The 22,521-nt window shown below is 36.3% G+C and overlaps 1 long non-coding RNA gene across 1 annotated transcript in view; it reads right to left on the reverse strand.

Moving 5' to 3' along the window:
• Window positions 1-4,131: 4,131 nt before the first annotated feature.
• LOC140496837 (uncharacterized) overlaps window positions 4,132-22,521 on the reverse strand; it is a 31,059-nt gene continuing 12,669 nt past the window's right edge. Inside the window, exon 3 of the long non-coding RNA XR_011964414.1 lies at window positions 4,132-8,360. This is a non-coding gene — a long non-coding RNA (uncharacterized lncRNA). The remainder of the gene's footprint in view (window positions 8,361-22,521) is intronic.

The following is a 22,521-nucleotide window of genomic DNA, read 5'->3' on the forward strand; positions in this document are numbered from 1 at the left end:
TATAGCGGGACAGATGGAGAATTGCATTAATATCCACAAAATATTAAAAGAAACAGGCAAAAGCCCCCAATAGATAAATAAACTATGGAGGATTCACAGAAAGATGTAGACAAAAATTATACATGACAAGCAGTCATGATTAGGTTTTGATCTGTACCAGTAGAAAAAAAAGGATTACACAAATCAGTGATTTGGAAAATCTCCAAAGGATGGAAATAATTAGAACATGTTTACATAGGTTATACCAAAAGTCTTCATGCAGTTTGAACCTTAAAAACAGCAGGTTTCCATATGGTCATTATGAGAACTAGTAAATATCTTTCTCTACAGCTTCTTAGTTAAAAAATGGCCCAAACTGAGCCTCTCATAAGTTTCTCAAAGGTTTTCAGGCTTCTTATTAAACGTTCTTTTACCATTAAAAATATATGTGTGCAAGTTTACTTTTTTATGAGGCAGCCTACTAGTTGTGTAAAAGCTACATTAATTTAACCTTCAAATTGCACTAAGACTTGGGACACTGTATATATCACTTTAAAGTTTGCAAAAATTATTATCTACATTATCATATTTATTTGAGCTTTATAATAACTCTAAGTATTACCATCTCCATTTTGCAAAGGAAGAAATTGCAATAACTTCCCTGGCACACATTTATAGCTAATAAATATCAGAGGTAAGATGTGAGCCCCAGTCCTCTTGATATAAAGTCTAATCTACCCATTGTTACACACGTTCTCAAAGAACCATAGAATTTGAGGTCTGGTATGGATGGATTTGTTGTTTGCACTTAAGAAGCTAGTAAGGAAAGTCTTAGATCTCTTACCTGAGCCTTACTTTCCTTACCTAGAAAAAAATAATGGATCTGCAAGATCCCTCCCGGTTCTGAAATGCTACAATTCTACATTTTCAAGCTTTCTATTGGGTTCTCCATGTGGCCAGATCAAAAGAGTTAAGAGATTAATTATGTCATCTGCTTGCCTCCCAAAGCAAGAGTGACTGACAACAATACAAACCATGTTTGCATTTACATCTATACTTATAAGGACCCCATCCCTTCCCCAACACACATGTACTCATTTCACAAAGAAAGATCTTATATTTCCTTGGACTACAGAGGGAAAAGAGAAAATAAGAGTGCTAACTGAGGAAAAAATTGCTTCCTACCTAGAAATCTCATACCAGAGAAAAGATAGCAAAAAATCCCTAGCTACTGTGTAAGATTTCCCTAGCCAAGGTGCTACAATATACAAAGTAAAAACAAGGGACTTTGGATTCCAGTGCTCAGCTGAACAGACTATTTGCCACACTTGTGCTGCTGTTGTCATTTCTGTTGCTGAAATCAGATACAAAATGGGAAGAAGAGGCACTCTCAGATGTTAATAAGAAAGCCATATTTAGCCATCCAGAAAATCCTAGGATAAGGCAAGAATTGTTAACCAAAAGCAAAAGGTGTATCTTTGTTTTGTCTCCCTAAAAGCGTCAGCACATACAGAACATGAGCAAGGAATGATAAGGAGGAGGAAAGATATTTTTAAAATGTCATGGAGGAAATATTTCAGAATGGAAAATTGCTAGTTACTATGAGGAAGTATACACATACACACACACATACACACTCATACATGCATGCATACATACATACAAACATATGTCTAGTTCTGATCTAAGAAACATTTGGCTTCCTGAAGAGCAAAGCTATTAAGGCTTTTATTTTTCCAAAACCATTGTGAACATCCATAGAGTTGACGTCAGCAAGCTCCAAAGGGAATTTCTGCCAGTCCTCACTGAGCATAGTAATACAAGAACCATCATGGCCTGGAATCCCCAATGGGAGGAAAAGGAAAGATGTTAGTAGGGATCCTCTGGGTTTTGTCAGAAAGGAAAAACTTGGATCCCCCAAAGGCAAGAAGGCATTTGTTTAAAAGAAAAATATGTAGATGGACTTCATACCCAAGAAAGTCAGCCAATGATGGAAGACACAAGCTTCTGACCATATGTAATATATGAATGTATTTTTAAACAGAAGTTGTGATTAAAAGTCTTCACAATTATAGGGTGGATTTGACTACATAAAATAAAAATTTGAAAATATACTCTTTCCTATAGTCCCTGACTTTTCCTAGAAATAAAAACTTATATTACTAATTCCCAATATTGGATCACAACCCAAATTATGTCCACTGTTTCCTCACAAAAAGATGGGCTCACCCAACTTTGTGCTATCTGTTTAGTGGGGAGACATTAGGGCAGCATAGTTAGAAAGTGCAATGAAAGCTAACAAGAGAAGCTTACCCTTTGGTCACTTGAAAGCAGTAGGCACAAGATCTTAGCACTAACCTCCATGCTGCTAGAAGATAATTAGAAATAGGGGAAATAGACACTAAGACTGGGATTAGAGAGTGGAGAACCAGTCATGATATTCTGTGAGTACCAAATAATTATGTGAAAAGGACAACGCAAAGAAAGAAACAGGTATGGTTTGAAGGAATGATCAAGGCAGCAAAAATCCAGCAGGTAAGTCCTTGGGAATTCTCATATGCATTTATTTAACTGCTAATAAATGTAAACACCCGTAATTAGGTTCCAAAAATCAGTTGCACAGATATAGGATGGAAGAGGAGAAAAAGTGTGATAACAATTCTTGTGGAAAAGACTTGAAGTTTTAAGTTGATTGCAGGCACCCCATGAACCAGCAGATTCGGACATTCCTGCTGCCAAGAAAAAATACTTTGATGCACAATTGGACTGCATTTATAGTAGTGTGTCATTCACAACAAGGGAGACAATAGTCCCACTATCTCTGCACTGACTACAATAGACTTTGAGTTTTGACATTATATACGACGTTCGTTAAACATTCAAATGCATCCAGAAGAGAAATTGATAACTTCATTGTGAAAGTGGACAAAGAAAAGATACGAAAAACTGTATTGGAAAATATGCTTTAGGATCAAGAAATGAAAGGACCAAAAAATTATGGAATACTTAGATGTCTTGCACCTATGCATCATAAATACTGTCTTCAGAAAAATTTAAAATGAGAGATGGCTGTATCACACATTCAATGATGGTTTTGTAATTCAAGCTTCCAACTAAGCATGAGGTGTTTTGGACACTGCTAGTTTGCAGATGGAGATGGGACTCCAGATTGGTGGAGAGATACTGAGGCAATGCTGTGGCTATGCTATATGCCTATATAAAAAGGCAGTGTTGATGGCAGAGTTTCTTGGGGAAGATACATGTGTGGTTTGAGAGACTCTTCAGGAGAGACAACTGGAAAGAAACAGAGACTTTGGAAACAGGAGACAAATGGGAAAAGCCAACTCTTCAACATGTGTCTGATTTCCAGCTTTCCTCTATAGACATTTCAGACTTTCCCTTGAGTGAAATTGGGCCATCTTCCTTGGTTTCATCTTGCTCTGAGCTAAAATAACTCTCTTTATATTATCTGATATAATGTAATTTATATCATTTCCTCAATTTTTGTTTGCTATTTGCTTGAATAGATTAGTCAAACTAATCTTACTATTTGCTAATTGTGATGATCATTTGTATAAAGAGCATTTAGTAGGAAGGGGCTAAGCATGAAGGTAAGAACTTGGGGACATCCCCCTCTTGCAAGTTACCATGGAAGTCACCTTTGTTCTGACTCTACTGTACATGTATGCCAACAATATTTGAGGGGGCAGAGATAAAATTCTAGTTTGATACCTCTCTTGGAGATTGGTAAGGCAAGGAGCAAGTATACAGTCACAGATTTTAACTGCAATGTCTCTTCAAGGTTGACTACATTTTTCAAACCACATTTAGGGAAATCCATACGAATACATCTAACTTCCATAGCAACAAAAAAATCTTATATTGTAAAAAATAAAGGTGACTATATCTTTAAAAATATGAAAAGAATGAATACAGACATGGAAATCATTTCAGAAGTAATTCTAAGATCATTGATTACAACAATAGTAAAAGCAAGCAACAAATTAAGAGGAAAGGCTAAATTTGAGATGTTTACAACACCTTTGAATAAACTTGTTTAAACAAATTGTCAACTCTAGAAAATGGGAAATGGATAAAAGTAAAGATATTAACTCCAGCAAAAAAAAAAAAATCTGAAGAAGTCCAAACTACTTCAGTCATTAAATATTTTATTACCTTTCCAACCAGAAAGCCATTACAGCTAAAGGTAGATATAAGCTTATTTGCAAAATGTGAAAGTAGAAAATGATATGAAAATGAGTTGAAAATATCACTTCACAAAGCAGTACAAGGAAAGAGAAAGGAGATTTGCAGAAAATTTATCATAAGAGGCTAAGTCAGAACAGTGAGTATTCTGAGAATATTTGCAGATGAAATTAGGAGGGGGGAAAAGACAACCAAAATGAAATGGAAAAAACAATGCGCCTGCATTTCTACAGTAACCTCTTTTCTACTATTATCAGTGATAATAGTAGAACCACCACATTTAAATTCGCTACACTATTAGAGCAGTTTTCTTAAAGATGATCTGAGGGTTTGAATTGATTGTTGGTCAGAGATTCTGACAATAACACTAAGGAAAATAATTTGAGAAAAGCACCCGGGCCTGACCAAATACATAAGGAAGAAATTCATGCTAGAAATGACACCATGTTAAAGTCCTCAGAGAACAGTTCTCAAAGTACTGCAGAGAAAGTGTTTCCAAACATATGGAAAGGATATCGGAAAATAATTTTCACCCTAAAAAAAGGTGAATGAGAAGACCTCAGCAACTGCTGACCTATGTTTCTTCTTTCTCATTTCTAGAAAATCTTTGTGAGAATTGTCTTTCTAAGCATCAACATTATCCTCAATCAAAATATGAAAAGGTTACAAGAGAAGGCTTTCATAGATAATTTTCCATAACAGCTATCTGTAGTTACACAGCTGACCGAAAAGCACAGAGAATGTAAAACCTCACTGTTTGTGGTTTATTTATTTTAATTCAATTAAATTTAACAAATGTATTAGATGGTTACTGTATAATAGACACTGATTTTTATAAAACACCTGTCTTCAGAAAGCAAAATGGAACCTGAAAGGTACTTCTCTTTTACCTGTATCAAAATCATATAAGATATATTAGTCATGACTGAAGAGATAACTTTGTCCAGCAAACCACTGAGTATCAACTTCTAACCTAACTTAAAAGGTAAGAAAGGTATAGGTAGATGTAGATGCAAGTGCACATGTCGATATAGAATATGACCTCCTTGAGAGCAAGGACTGTCTTAGCAGATGCTTAATAAATGTTTATTGACTGACTGACTGAGATGTAATGATAGACATAAATTTAGAAACTTGTAGTCCTTTATGGTTATGAACAGATCATCACATATGAAGAACAAAGCACTGCAAAGAACAAGAGTAAGAAAACATCAAGGAAATCTATGATCGAAAAATAAGATAAGCAGATCACATGTGGAAGGTGAAGAATAACAAATGGACAGTCTGAGCGCCCAACATCAGAAAAAAGTAAGGAGGATCCCCAGAGCACTGGATGAACACCCTACTCCCACCCAATGGCAAATTTATGGGAGGACATGAACAAGAGTCACACAGGATGGACAGACGTGAATGGTCTGGGTTCTGCATTGTTGAAGGCAACATCCAAATCAATGACATCACAGAACTACTTGAGCATTTTAGTATACATAACTACCTAAAATGTTTGTCAGTTTCCCATAAAGCTCAAACAAAAGAAGCATTCCAAATTCGTTGTGGAGATCTCTGAACGCTCTTTCAGAAGTGACATGGAACAAATTGCTTCTGACCTTGGAACACTGTAGTCTCCTTTGTGAAATTCACAGCAATGAGGAAGAGATTGGCTTAATCATCCATACCTTGGAAACAAAAGAAGAATTGGATGAAAAATGCATATTTCTCAGCTAGATGAGAAGCATATTAGATTAGTCCATCAATATGTGCGTTTTAGACAATCACTATAGTAGGAAAGGGGCTCAAACAGGATCACATTTGGAAAATTGCACAGAAATTATCCTCCTTAAGTCTGACCACGTCTAGCCATATCTCCCATACACACACCACCACCATTCAATAAATTCCAATTGTTCCTCCACCTGCAGGACCAAATATGAAATCCTTTATTTGGATTTTAAAGCACTCCACAACCTGGCTCTTTCCTACCTTTCCAGTCTTCTTGTATTTTCCTATTCTCCACATCACTTCAATCTAGAGATACTGGCTTCCTTATATATAATAATCCATCTTCCAAACTTGGTCATTTTCACTGGCTGACTTCCATGCCTAGAACACAATCCCTCCTTATCTCTGCCTCCTGGAGTGGATTTATTTGAGTGTTATCAGAATAAGAACAATTTAAGTGTGAATATGTCCGCCTATTTCTGGCAAAGTCTGGATTCCCTAATACTAGAGTGCTATATTTGAAATGGCTCAAACAAAGAATGACATTTCACTTTTGCAGTTTGATAGCACCTTGACTATTGAGGGATCATTCATTTAGTTACCCCACCTCTCTAGAACATTTATAAAAAGCAAGAAAGAAGCAAAAAAATGGCCTCTGAGTGATCAAAATAAATGCTCAAAATCAATTCTTTAATCTCTTCTTAAAGGAATGTCCCAGAGTATCTCACTAATAGTCTATCTATTCTTGTGCTTATTCCCAACACAACTCTTAAAATTTAGCTTAAAAAAATCTAATCTCTAAGTTCACAAAATATTAGAAACAACAATCTACAATGGAGTTGTCAGGCTACTGCAGTTCATCTCTCTTGGTTTCAGTTTCCTCATCTGTAAAATGAGGGGATTGGATTGAAAAAGGCCTAAGGTCCTCATTCTGCTAAATCATCCTATATTTACCTTTACACAGGCAGTCACTAATTCCTAAAACTCACTCCCTTCTCATCTCCATCTCTTGAAATCTCTAACTTCTTTCAAGCCTCAGCTATGGCCACCTCATACAAGAAGTCTTTCCTTATCACCCTTTATGTGGGGTTTTCCATTTAGCTTCAAATAGTCAGGTATATGCTTATATGTTTGCATGTTGTATCCTCCCCATTAGAAAAATTCTGGAGAGCAGGGACTATTTTCCATTTTTTTAAATTACTCAAACCTACTAGCAAAGTACTTTGCATATAGTAGGCACTTAAAAAGTATTGTTCACCTTGGATTGGACTGGATTACATTGTTGGATTTATCCTATGATGCTAAATGACAATCTGACAGGAAGGCAAGGGGCAGAACTATATGGAACAGTTCTAAGAACTAAAAACAACAGTTTAGGACCATTTAGTAAATGGTTGTCATGCTAGAATTTATGATTTGTAAGACTTATAAAGAGGATGATGGACAATTATAAGGATCACCTCATAAAGCCCAGAGAAACAGAAGAAGGTAGGGTCAGTTTAAAGAAAACTTGGCAAGATATCCAATTAAGCAAAGTTATCCCAAGGGTATCCAGGGATGAAAATGGAAGGAAAACTACAAATAGAAAAAAAAGTGGTGGGGAGAGAGAGGGAGAATTGGAAAAAAAAAAAACTTTTTAACAAACTTTTCTGCATCAATGACAATGGAACCTTAAACTGTAATATCACTGACCTAGATGTACTTATAAAGAGAGTAGAAATGCCATCTGAGAAGACAAAGACAGGAAAAATAGCTAAATTAGACCAAGTTTATATTGAAGACACCCACAATGGAGGCAGTATAGTTGTGTATGTTTTGAGAGACCAATATATAAGGTATATGAATGAGAAAAATGACAAAAATATTGAAATAAAGTGTTGGAACTTATTAATACTGAGTAAAGGTGACCAGGAAAACATCATTTGTTAGTGACCAAATGCATCTTCTTCCATTTATACAAAATCTTTTGAGAAGTAATTCTGTTGTGGCTGTATTCTGTCATTGATCTCAAAGAGGACCATGACATTAGGAAGGTGATGCCATGACATGCAAATGAATTGGATTTAAACAAGGGAGTGCTGTACAAAGTCACCAGCCTCACTCTCTCCTCTGGAGCCATCTGGGTCCAGTGTTGAAAGAATCCTCATTGACAATATTAATAAGAAATAAGCTGACTTCCACCAGAGAGCATTCCACAATGGACCATATCTTTTATGTCTCACAGTGATCTGAAAAATCTAGAAAACATAAGACTCTATTATTTGTATTCTCTGTTGGTTTTGAAAAAAGTCTATGATTCTGCAGAGAAAAGAAGAATGCTTTATTACAGGGTCATTTACAAGAAGGTATCTTCCTCAGTCATTTCAGTTGCATTCAACTCATTATGAACCTGTTTCGTCTTTTCTTGGCAAAGATACTGGAGCAGATTGCCATTTCCTTTTCCAGCTCATTTTTACCTATGAGAAAAGTGAGGCAAACAGGGTTAAGTGACTTCCCAGGGTCACACAGCTAGTAAGTATCTGAGGTCATATTTGAATTCAGATCTTCCCAGCTCTAGGCCAGGTGACCTAGCAGCCTTAAATAATGAATCAAGCCCTGATTTGCAGTTGCTGATTTCAGAGGTGTGAATGTTCACACTGAAAGTTTTACAGTCTCTCCTTGATTGGAGCAGATTCTAGCATACCCTGGCATCTGTCCAAGTGTGCACCTTGCTGGATGCCCACTGATTTTTTCTTTGCTTTCAATGCATTCAAGTTACCTTTGGCTCAAATTTTGGGCCCTGGAGATTCTTTATCTTGAATGTAAGGACTGGGACTGGACCTGTGATTTCATTGATGTAGGGAAGTGTCAAATGAGCAAATTCCTTTTCCAAGGTAGACCAGAACCTTCTCCGCAATTTATAGAGTTACTTGCCTACAGAAATAATTGTCTGGCACACTGAGGTGTAAAATGACTTTCTCAAAGGTTGATTGTGTATGTCTGACTCTTTGTGATCCCATTTGGGATTTTCTTTGGCAAAGATACTGGACTCCAAACATTCCTTCTCCAGCTCACTGCACAGATGAGGAAACGAGGCACACACAATTAAGTGACTTGCCCAGGGTCACACAGCTAGTAAATGTCTGAGGACATATTTGAACTCAAGATGATGTCTTCCTATCTTTAGGCCTGGCACTCTAGCCACTGAACCACCAAGCTGCTTCCAACAGTCTTCCCTTTATACAGTAAAACTCATTCAAGATTTCTTGGAAGTCATAATAAAATAATTAACTTTTTAAAATCCTTCTGTAACAATAAACATCAGACAAGGCATAAGCCAGGAAGATGTTTGCTCCCCAAAGGGATTTGTCACTGTGATGGAGGAAATGCAGTGCAGAGTTTAGATCAAAGAGGAATTCTCTGTGGATTGAGAGGTCTTCAAAATTTTCCTCTTAATAGATGATGCTGTGTTGATTGCATCAAGACCCAAGCTATTATAAAACCTTCCAGAAGAGATCCATAACATCCAAAAAATTTAGCCTGTTCATCCATAGATAGGTGGCACAGTGAATAAAACACCCAGGAAGTCAAGAAGACCTGAATTCAAGTGTGGCCTCAGATACTAGCTGTGTAAGCCTAGGTAAGTCACTCAACCCCATTCATCTCAGTTTCCTCATCTGTAAAATGAGCTAGAAAAGAAAATGGCAAACCATTCCAGTGTCTTTGCCAAGAAAACCCCAAATAGGGTCACAAAGAGTCAGACATGACTGAAACAACTAAATAATTACAACATGCACATGGTAAAAGCCAAATGGGAAACCAATGTCTATTGCCTAGATTTCAGTTTGCATTTGGACACGCAAGCTCTAGAGTCTGTCCAGTAATGTGTATAACTGAGACAAATGGTACAAAGGGACAATGAATCAGGCCAAGAGGAGGTGAGTAGGTTAGATTGAGTTAGACAAATTTCAAAGGTCATGTAGTGTCCCCAAGCTTCCTGTGAAAATGAAGACCCATCTTTTACTAACATTCTACCAAATCTGATATTTGAAAAGTTCTTGGCACAGTGTCTGGCATAGAGTAGGTATTTAATAAAATGCTTGTTCCCTTCCCTTTCTCTACCACTGTTACATACAGCAATGTGACATGGAATACCAGTTCCTGAGAAAGAACTAAAAATGTGGTTCACATGGAGGGCTATGGAATTGTGTATAATGAAAATAAACATGCACATGCCTAACCTGGTGAGGATATAACATACAATCATGAGAAACTAAAAAAATCAAATTAAATCAAACCAAGTATCAAAAACACCATCACAGAATTATATGATAGTAAGAGAAGACAGACTCGTCACAAATCAATAACAAGGGATAACGGGTGGACAGGATAGCCAATGTGCTCCATTGGCATCTTTGCAACATAGGGAGAAAGTGAGAAAGGTCTCCAGCACATGCTGGTAGAGCCCCCATCTCGAACTTCTGGATGGATCTGAATAAAAACTACACAGGATGTCCAGGTCCATCTGCATCATTGGAGGAAGCTATCAATATGAAGAAAGTATCAACATTAAATAGATCTCTGATCTGTTTCACTATAAAATAAGAAGGATCTTAAATCATCAAGAAAGGTTTAATTTGCTTTTAGTATACTTCATAAGCAAAGTAGTAAGCTGTAAGGAGTGTGATACATTTTACAAAAATTTTCATCCATAACAATTAAAATTAAATAAGTTTTGGGTGCAGAAAGGGATAAGCTTATCTGGAAAATTCGGTTGGGTTAAATACCTCATTCCTCCACAATGCCAGGTAAATGAAGTGTTATATAAATATACATTTATGGAGCAAATTAAACATGAACTCTTGCCTGTCAATCTGGATCCTGTTTCCCACCTCAGGCTGATAGCCTGAGGGTAATAATATCTCCTGAAATTGGAAGGCACATTGTCCCAAAAGTGTCCCTTAAGCCATAATAACAGGATGCATTTCTCTCACCTCCTTACATTTTTATAACTCCAAAAGCTAATGTATTTATTTCCCTTACACTTTCCTCACTTGTAACAAAGAGGAGCAATTTTCTCCATAACAGAGACACATTCCACAAATTCCAATGACCAATAATGGGAATAAAATGGGATATTAGTTGTAAAGTCAATTTTAGCATCCATGAGAGAAAATCCAGAACTTTGCTGCTCTCTGAATATTCAGTCCAGATATTTAATGAATAACTGTTCATACATACAAACACACACATGTGAAAATGTGTTGGGGTGTCTGTCTGGTTGAAAAACACTACAAAAGGATCCAATGACTACAAAATGCTGATGGAGTGTGAGGATTTTTTTTTTTTTTGAGTTGGCCTCAAATACATTTCATCCAAGATCTTTTTCAGGGCCAATATTGGGGTAACTACAGGCTTAGTCTAGTTTCATTTAGCTGAATCTAGTCTTTCCTCCTCTCCCTGCACAGCAAAGTTTCACATGGCATTGAGTTGAAGCATTGTTCCACAAGAAAAAGCTTTCAAAGTACTCCTTTTTGAATGGGCATAAAGTGCCTATTGAAATGAAGGATGCCCTTTTTGTGGTGGGCCTGAACTTGCCTTCATTTTCTCTTGCCCTCTGCCCACATTTCCCAGAGGTGTGGACAGTAGATCGGGCTAAGGAAATGTCATCCGGCAGTTTTTGTGAAAATGAAATTTGAGAAAATTGCGTGATGCATACAGGACTCATTGTTGGCATCCTGGTTTACTGGAATAGTAAGGGTTCTCTCCTGAGAACACATGAGATACAGAGAGTGCAAAAACAAAACTCCAAAAATGTCAAGGAGGGTAAGAGAAATTTGAGGTGTTACAGAGAGGTCATGTTACAACATATTCCATTTAATCGAGAGGCTTTAAAGGCCTATTTAAAACAGGACCCCAGGTATTTGCATACTTTCCCTTTGGCCTTAGGCTCCCTTGAGGAGGTTCGTAAGAGTGTGCTAATCTTAAGAAAGTTTTAATATTACATTTTTTTCCTCATAGGGCTTAGACTGAAAAGAACTTTAAAGAACATTTTATAGATGAGAAAACTGAGACCCTAAGACTTCCTAAAGTCCAACTACCAGTAGATAGTAATGTGTGTGCTCATCCTTCATTGCCGAAGAAGACCATGCCATCAGAGAAATAATGACATGACTTGCACTTGACTTTGTTTTGAGTGAGGGAGGGCTGTGCAGGTCAACAGCCTCACTTCTTCTCCAGAGCCATCTGAATCCAGTGACCAGATATTCATCAGGATGACTGATGATGACCCAGGAGAGACAACTGGGATTAAGTGAGTTGCCCAAGGTCACACAGCTAGTGAGTGTCAAGTGTCTGAGGTGAGATTTGAACTCAGGTCCTCCTGATTCCTGCACTGGTGTTCTATCCACTGAACCACCTAGCTGCCCCAAGATAGTAATGAAAAAGTCAATTAATTAATAAGCATTTTTAAGCACTTATATGTGGTAGGCAAGGTGCTAGATATTGTAGTAAAGTACATACATAAATCAATTCCTGCCCTCAACAAAGTTCCATTCTATAGAAAGAGGCATTATATACATGCTTAGATATGAACAAAATAGATAACTGGGCCAAGATTCAAATACAGGGCTCCAACTTCCACATCAAAGGTTCTTTTTATGATACTATTATTTGTCCATTTATTATTAATTTTTAATTGAAAAATGTTTTCACACCACTTAAGTTGGATTCTTCTCTTGCCTGAGTCTTTTGAATATTAATCATTTCTGTAAATGCAGTTCTACCTTTTTTTCTTGTCCTATCAGGAAATACAAGACTGTCTCAATGATCTGACATATGTAAATATTGTTCATCTCTAATACACTAATAGACTACTCATCCCTAGTTAATTTTGCTGGACACAAATAGTTGAGAGAATCTTGTGACTATAAATGTGGTAACCTTTCAATTGAGAGGCAGCCTAGAACAGTGGCCAGAAGGGAAAGAAGTGAAAGGAACAAGCATTTATTAAGGCTCTTTTATGTGTCAGACACTGTGATAAGCACTTTACAAATATCATTTCATTTGATCCCCACAACAACCCTGGGAGGTAGGTTCTTTATTATCCCCATTTTTGAGTTGAGGCAACTCAAGCAGACAGGTTTAGTAGCTTAATCAGGGACACAAAGCTAGTAAATGTCTCAGGGAGGATTCGAACTTGGGTCTTCCTGACTCCAAGCCCCGCACTCTCTCCATTGTGCCACCTAGCTGCCTTAGAAAGAGGAACCTGGATTTAAGCACTGTGTAACCATTGGGGTCCCAAAGGAACAGTCTAAGATTATAAATTGCAGAGAAGGTTGTTTATCTTCATTGGTTTCTCTCATCACCTGTAAGTAACTAAGTAGCCATCCTAGATGACAGTGTTGGACTTGGAGTCCTGAGTTTGAATATTACCTTAGATATTTACTAGCTGTGTAACTGTGGACAAGTCATTTAATCTCTTTCAGGCTTAGTTTCCTCATCTGTACAATGGGGATGATAATAATAACCTATACATAGCAATAACATATACATATACAACCCAGGATTTTTGTGAAGATCAAAATAAGATAATATATGTAAAATGCTTTACACCCTATAAAAACTCCTCCTGGTAGATTCCTTATACCAATGAAATCAACACACACACACACACACACACACACACACACACACACACTCCTACTTTTTTATTTGCAAATATGGAAGATAATTGGATCATGAATACACAATCACTAGGCAATAGGTGCCTCCACTGAAGTGTTACTCTTCACCATGGTAGCTCTGGGTTCTCTAAGATTGTGCCAGTGGAATTCAAACTCTGACTCCTTTCATGATGAGCAAACATGTCTGTATGTCTATTATAAGAGGATCAACCTAAAGATGAGGTGAATTCAGACAGGCTCCTTACCAGAAAGCTGACCTCCCAGTGAAAATTGTTTGGTCCACAGAAACTCCTAAAACTAAGCACTAAGGGGTAGAGATCTTCCAATCCACGCTAATGATTTGGAGCAGCCACAACAATAAAATGGCATGTCCTTGAAGTATAGCAAGGAGCAACAAATAATACAGTCCAACAGTCATTTGTATTTGATTGCAAACTTTCATGACCAAATTCAGTGTGGGCAAGTCTGGTATTTTGGAATTTTTAAGAAGGAATGCAGTGGGAAGAATATTGAACTTAGACTCAGAAGTCCTTGGTTCATATCCCAGTTCTCTATTATTTATTACCATTATAACTTTCATTAAAAATGATTGAAACTGATAACACACTGGTAAAGATTTAGCAACTGACTCAAAAAAATGCACATCGCACACTTTTAAACTTAAATTGCATTATTAATATTTCCCTCATCACTTTCCTAAGTTTAGAGAATCCACAAAATAATAAATCAAGCCCATAATTATAGCATTTGTCCATTTTCCAGATGATAATCTAACACAGTGTGGATCAACTCAGTTTAACAATAGAAGCATTTGCTCAACATGTATGCCATGTTCATCAAGAAAATGGACAATCCCTGAGATAGAGGACATAAAAGTTTACAATGCTAGAATTTCTTTCTTTCCCTTTGGCCTTAGTCTCTCTGCAGAGGTGGATAAAAATGTGTTATTCTTAAGAAAGCTTTAATATTACATTTTTTCCCTCATAGGAATTAGAACCAAAAAGAACCTTAGAAAACATTTTGTAGATGAGAAAACTGAGATGCTCAAGGTCCAACTACCAGAAAACAGGAATGAAGCAGTAGGGTTTTCTTCATTCTTAACCTCCTTGTCAGTTTTCTATAAGTGTACCCACTTTCCTCCACAGATAATAAGTACGTTGATGGGACAGTGTCATCCAGGTTTGTGTGTGAATTGTCAGGTATTTATTATTCCTATATTTGATTTAATATGGGAATACCTCTAATATTGTTATTGTAATTTATTTTTGCCTAATTGCTAAGCAAATGGTTGTGTCATTATTGGGAGTAACTGGTTTTACATAAACGAAAGTAGCAAAAATGATAAATAAGGAAAGTGCATACCTCTTCAACAGAGTTATCCCTAGGTACTACTAAGATATTTTAAGTGTAACTTGGCATGCCACTGTGAAAGCAGGTTGAATTGAGCCAGGCCAGAGAAAGCAGTGTGAGTCACTATACCATGAAGAGCCACGTCATCACACCTTACATATATAGATACAAACGGCTTTCCTTTTGTCTTTGTGTCCTCCAGGGCCTGTTGGAGTGCCTGGTGCATGATAGATGCTTGCAGAATTTAATTTGATCGAATTGAAATGAACTGGATTATTTTGCTTCCCCTCTGAGTCCTTGCCCTTACCCCACCCTAGGTAAGACTGCCAGAAAGTGTCATATCAAAGACTTCTTTCTCCTATTTCTCTGGCTTCCTTTCCCTGTGGCTCTCAGTTTGGCACTCCACCACAATGTAAGCACCGACTTGCCAGCTCCTGGGTTTGGGGCACAGAATACTTCCAAGCTATAAGGTGAAAGGTGTTGGTGAAGAAAGTGTCAGTTTGTTCCGCAGGAAGGGAAAAAAAAACCTAACTGTGTATATTGTAAAGCAGCAGCTCATTTAAGACTTCTTAAACATACTTTTTAAAAAATCTTCTAAATTCTTTATGTAATAACCCGAAAATCTGCCTTAATTTAACTGCACAAAGCTTCTCCAAATAAATTCATTAAATACACCAACCATGACCTATGATTTTGCTCTGAGAGCTTAGACTCCAGCATAGTCCTCCACTTTCTAAAGAGCTCTAATGTAGAAAAGACAAATAAGAAATGGCAGTCAATAAGATACGACAAAAGCATCCAACTAAATATGCCAAGCTAATAATAATTCTTTTAGAAAGGCAAGGAAGCCCAGAGTTATTTTTACCCCCATGAAAAGAAGTCCATATTTTTAAATAATGAGAAAATGCACCACATGAAAACTGCTGAAAAAAATTTAAATAACAGCTCAGACTCAGGCCCAGACCCAGAATATACATTTAATCTAATGGGAAGGCATGTTGGAGAAAAATAATTACCTATCACTTTTACTGTAAACCTATATACATATGCACACACACACACACACACACACACACACACAGAGGAAAAAAAATGAGAATTCTCATTGGAGGAAGTTTCAAAACCCAGGTTAATTAATTGTGCCCTGATTATAAAACCAACACATACACATTTTGTGGGTCTTCTCTTTTTTAAGTGGCAATTCAATTGTGTTATATTTAGTTTGGAGAAGGTTGGCAATCATGGGCAAAAAAAGAATATCTCTTAGAACAATGGTACCAGGTGCTAACAAATGCATTTATACTTGCTATTTGTGATTTAATTCTGTTCACAAATAAATTTACATAGGGAAACAAAAAAAAAGGAAAGGAAAGGAAAGATAAGGAGGTACCAAAAGACCAAGAAAAGAAAAAGGGGGTTCATTTTTTCAGTAAAGAAAAGAATGTGTGGAGTCATAAATATAGTACCATATTCTATCTGCATGTTTCAAACTTTATAGAATATTGCAGTTGTGTAAGGCCTGACCTTTTTGACACAGATTTAGAGCTGGAAAAGAACAACCTCCTCTAATCCCAGCATTTTGCATACAATCCTTGTGTCAGAGGCTCCCTCTATTTTTTTCCTTTTTTATTATTTTATTTTTTCCAATTACATAGAAAAAGAAACAACATTCATTTTCTAATTGTGAGTTCCAAATTTTCTACTTCATTGAGAAGGAAAGTAATTTGATATAGATTATACATGCACAATCATGGAAAACACATTTTCATATTAGTTATGTTGTAAAAGAAAAGAGACCTCCTCTCCCCCTACAAAAAAAAGCTTTAAAAAGTATGCTTTGATCTGTATTCAGACCTCCATCAGTTCTTTCTCTGGAGGTGGATAGTATTTTTATCACAGGTTCTTAGGAATTGTCTTGGATCATTGTATTCTTGAGAATAGCTAAGTCATTCACAGTTGATCATCAGTATTACTGTTACTATGTGAACTATTCCATGCTCCCCTAACTTGCCTGTGGTAGTACTCTTTATGTACCTATTTTGACCTTATCTTGGTATACAGTGTGAGATGTTAGTCTATACCCAGTTTCTGCCAAAGTATTTTCCAGTTTTCCCAGCAATTTTTGTCAAATACTGAGTTCTTGTCCCAAAAGCTTGGATCATTATCTTTAATGAAATCATTTATTGTTTCTATGATTTATTCTCTGACTCACTCATTCTTTAGGATTATTTAATTTCCAATTAATTTTTAATCTATGTTTCCATGGTACTTTATTGTAATTGTTATTGCATTATGGGGGGGGGGGGAGCAGCGAGGTGTTGCAGTGGCTAGAGCATCAGTGCAGGAGTCAGGAGGATCTGAGTTCAAATCTCCCCTCAGACCCTTGACACTCACTAGCTGTGTGACCTTGGGCAACTCACTTAACCCCAATTGCCTCATCCTGGGTCATCTCCAGTTATCCTGATGAATATCTGGTCACTGGATTCAGATGGCTCTGGAGGAGAAGTGAGGCTGTTGACCTGCACAGCCCTCCCTCACTCAAAACAAAGTCAAGTGCAAGTCGTCATTACTTCTCTGATGGTGTGGTCTTCTTCAGCAACAAAGGATGAATACAGCTAATACAGCTGTGTATTAGCAGAGACTAGTCAGTCATATAAGCTTTCTGAATTTCAGCTTCCCCCTCTCTAAAATGAGGGTTTTGGGGGAAAGTAATAGGATAAAGGAATAAGCATTTCTATAGTGCCTACTGCATAACACAAGTACTGTGCTAAAATATCACCTACCTCACAGAATTATCATGAGAATTACATGGGCTAATATATATAAAGAGCTTCATGAACTTTAAAGCACTGCATTGATGTAAGCTATTATTATCATTAATATTACAATAATTCCCACAAGGGCAGGTGAGCAAGGTTATTCACATCAATCTTAGTTGTTTAGTCAAACACCTCAGGGCCCACCCAGGCTACTATATTCCAGAAAAAAATTCAGTCACCACTGCCTACAGTAGTAGACAACTGACAGCCAGTACTAGAACTCAAGCCTCCTGACTCCTAGTTCAAAGTACTTTTCACTATACTAGGATGCTTCCTCGAGCTAATTTTTTTTCAATCTGCAATGTCTGAGTACAAACATATCTTTTAAGGGTCATTTTCAAGGATGGTCCCATTTGCAAAAAGACAGATCAAGCCTTGTGTGAGACAGGCTAATTGCCTGTTTACCTTTGGTTGTGGTTAGATAAATATGGAAGCCATGAGAAACCACGTTATTATGATGAAAACAGCCTATAACATATATATATACATAAACACATGTATATATGCACATGTACATGTACATCACTAAACTCTGCCTGCCTCAGTTTCCTCATCTTGAAAATGAGCCTGAGAAGGAAATGGCAAACCATTCCACTATCTTCCCCAAGAAAACCCCAAATGGGATTATGAAGAGTTGGACGTGACTAAAATGACTGAATAACAAAAAATGAATATATATACGTATATATATATATACACACATATATATACATGTGTGTGCGTAGACATACATATCTATGTGCACATATATGTGCATGTAGCTGTACATGCTTTCTATAGCTCTTAAATAATATAATAATATAATTCAGATCATAAGTGATGAAATATTAAGTAGATGAGAAAGTATTCTAGAGTATTGGGCCACATTCTACTTTATCATTTTGCAATTAATCACTTCATTTCTAGACAGCACCTAGAACATCATACAACTCAATAAATTCGTATTAAGTAACAAGTAATTTTAATGATGTTAAAGAGGATTATGTAGAAGCATGGTTTAACTGAACACATATTTTAATGCTGCCTTTCATATTCACCCAACAAATAGTAGTATAGCTTTCCATTTTGATCAAGATTTTTAGGGAGCATATTAAGTGCTTGTAATAAACGATTAGGTCAGAAGTTACATTTGCAAGAAGCCACCAGCCTCTTCAGCATTCAGAGCCACAAAGCTAAACAGAATAGCAGCCTGCAGATGATTTTTGTCAGGCTACAGTCAGGTTTCTTAAGCTATATTGACCTTTTCTGGGTAAAGTGTGAGATTTCATTGGCAATGGGGTACTACAAAAATTGAAAATATATTCTGAAGATAAACCATTTTTATCAAATTTGAGTTTGTATGAATAAAGTCATAGAAAATCTGCCCAGTCTTTAGAAAGACAGGTCACATCTTTTCATCCAGACATGGTAAATGGGCTGACTAAACAATACACATTCTAACATTCAATCAGGTCACCAAACAGGGATTTCTCTTAGTCATTCTTTAGTTATGAAATTTACAAGTTAGAAGGAATTTCCTAAAACACCTAATCCAACCCCCTTGTTCAAAGTCATTTGTTGGCATTTAGATAATTTCCTTTTCTCCTGAAGATAAAGAATGACAGACAATACAACAGAATAGTGATGGTCAGAAGAGCCAGTCAGAAGTTAATCAAATGCAAAAAAAAAAAAAGCTTCTGTAAGATAATCCTATATTTTTTCAGGACAATCAACTGCCTTGCTTATATAAAATTGACCTTTTTTTTAATTGACACATCCCATATTGTAGAAATCTCAGGTACTCTACAGATAAAAATTAATGTTATACTACCAAAAGCCAGATCCCTAATTACTCTGGTTCCACATGAGTGAGACCTCAATGAAGTGTGTAGATGTTTCTTAATCCCATCATAACAAGTCCTTGCTTTGAAAATCCTGAGGTGCCATGGATGAATTCTGTTGCAGAATCTTCAGTAAGGCACCCTGCTAAGACTAATTCTCAACTGTGAACAGAAAGACCAAACTGTCTTTGCATTATTGACAAAGATCTCAACTTGTTATTTCTTCCACTGAAAAGTAGATAGAGAGTAAAATAACCTTTTCTTCCAGGCACAAAGAAAATATGTCTATCCTTGAAAAAGGGAAAGTTAGACATTTCTAAAAGAGAACTAAGCAAACTGTTTCAAGGCAAAACTCTGAATATTTTCATTCAAACAGCTCCAAAATGAAATCCAACCCACATTTTTTCTCCTATTCAGCTCTAGGCTCAACTCATCATCTACTTGCTGTGACAATCCAAGATATATGTAACAAGCTCCCTAAATGATCCATCTAATTACATGCATATCATAATATGGACAATAAATATTCTTCACATACTTAGTTTTTCCTGTGTAGATAGTTAGGACAAAGTTTCAAGAAATTACGAATTTCATTTAGGAGACTGCAATGTTACCAGGTCTTGATATAATCAATACAATCATCCAAAAATGGGATTATCCAAGGATCTCTCCTTCTCACTTCTTCCATTTGTACTCTATCATATACATCCTCAATGACATTGGTATATGCACACTTGCAAAAATGATTTGTCTAATTCCTCATTGAATATTTATCTCTAGAGATAAATAACAACTTCTCATACCTAAAAATTTTGTTATATAGTCATAACTGAACCCAAAAGCAGCAAGAGAACTCTTTTATTCTCTCATAGATGATTTGTTATCATACTTCTTCCTCACAATGCTGTTCCAGATCTTCTCTCCTTAAGCCTCCTATACCAATCTGTCACCTACCCTCTCAGTATTGTACTTTGTTTCATTCTTTATGGAGAAAATTGAAATTTGCCATGAGCTTCCTCTTCTTTCTTACTGGATATATCAAAAATTCTTTACATCAGCCCCTGTGGTCTCTTTTACTTTAACCTCTGATGAATAGATGTCATCAGAGCCCATACTTGCTTATATCTTTGATCTCAGTCTCAACTCCTGCAGCAGATTGCATCTATAATCACTCTCCTCATCTTCAATCTCTCTCCATCTACTTATTCACTCCCAGATGTCTACAAACACACATATCTGAAAATCAAAAAAGATGTAAGCAAAATTGAAAGCTAAAAGCCACGAAGTTGATAAATTAAACCAGGAGCTGTTTTTAACCTAATAAAACAAATGAATAAAACAAACAAACTGTTCCATAATCTAATTTTTAAAAGAGGGAAATACAAATTGCTAACATTAAATGTTTTTAAAAAATTAAAAATTCATAAAGTTAAAAAGAAATAAAGGAAATTATTAGAAACTTATGTTGCCTAATTATATGCTAAAATGGTCATTTAAATGAAATGGATGAATATTTACAAAAACATGAAATATCCACAGGGACAGAAATGATAGGGAATTTTAAATAACCTAAATACAGAAAAGGAAATTGAAAAAGCCATAAATTAAATTAAACACACACACACATTAAACACACACACACACACACACACACACACATACATAATGAGTTGGACTAGCAGTTGTGTGTTAATTAATGGTGACAAAGTAATTAAATTTGTTGATATACAATAAACCTTGCAAAATGTTCACTTCTTTAAAAAAAAAACTTTATATAATACATTCTGTTCCTGAAATTGCCTGTTTTACATTCTTTGGCACTATGGTCATAAGATTTTGACATATGTTATTTAATTCCTTGTCATTAAACCACACATTACATTAGATATTAAGTGCACTTTTTTCTAACATTTTTCCAAATCTAGATTTGGAAAAAACCCTTTTCAATGGGGTTTTAATCAATTGTCCTCTCAGCCTTTTAACAAAGTTAAAGTTGGTTCAATATCATTCATCTAAGATCAGGAAAGAGTAAATACAAAAGAGACAAAGCAAGTGGCTGTCAGGTGGGCCACCCCATATACTACATTATAATAGGCAGCCATGCCTAAGATTAACTCTTCTAATATATGTAGTTTGGTCATCCAAGCTTAAAATTAATTGACCAGTAGTTACCCTTAAGAGATCTACAGGGCAAGAAGTAGTCAGACAATCTTGTGGTCCAAGGATTTTAGACTTTTCATCTGTAGTAATTATTAATCACAAATATTTTGATTGGGAATAGACAAGCTAGAACTTGTACAGATTCCAAATGTTCCAGTGCACAATTCCATATCCTTTCATCTAGGCAAAGTCCCCATAAGCAAATAAGCAACTAAACCTCAAATGAACAAGAAGATTAGAAGTCAAGGTAAATTCTAACAGGACCTAAGTTTTATACTGAGATAAATCTAGGTAATTTGACAGATGAGGATCAGCTTACTGAAATTGGAGCTGGATACACATTCTTCTGGAGCAGCTGCAAGGAAGGGGAGCACTGTGAAGCTGGCAAAGGTTTTGCAATCTAAACCAATCTAGTCAACATGCACGAATGCCTACCAAAAGGAGGGAAGAACAGGTTTACAAAAATGTGATTGCCACTTGCAGAGAAGTGTCATGCCACCATCATTAGTGCCTATGCTCCCACCATGACAAAACCTGATAGGGTCAAAGAAAAATTTTTGAAGACCTGGGGACTGTTATCATCAATGTGCTGAAAAAGGACAAGCTTATTATTCTGGGTGACTTTAAGGCAAGATTCAGCACAGACTACTAGATAAATCAGAGAGCCTTTGGAAGGAATAGTCTGAAACAGCAATAGCAATGGTCACTTACTACTGAAGACTTATACATCTCATGACCTCATCACCAATATTGTCTTCTGTTTACCTGAACACAATAAAATTTGATGGATGCGCTCTTGCAGCA

This window comes from Notamacropus eugenii, chromosome 3 (genome assembly GCF_028372415.1).
Source record: "Notamacropus eugenii isolate mMacEug1 chromosome 3, mMacEug1.pri_v2, whole genome shotgun sequence".
In the NCBI taxonomy this organism is placed as follows: domain Eukaryota; kingdom Metazoa; phylum Chordata; class Mammalia; order Diprotodontia; family Macropodidae; genus Notamacropus; species Notamacropus eugenii.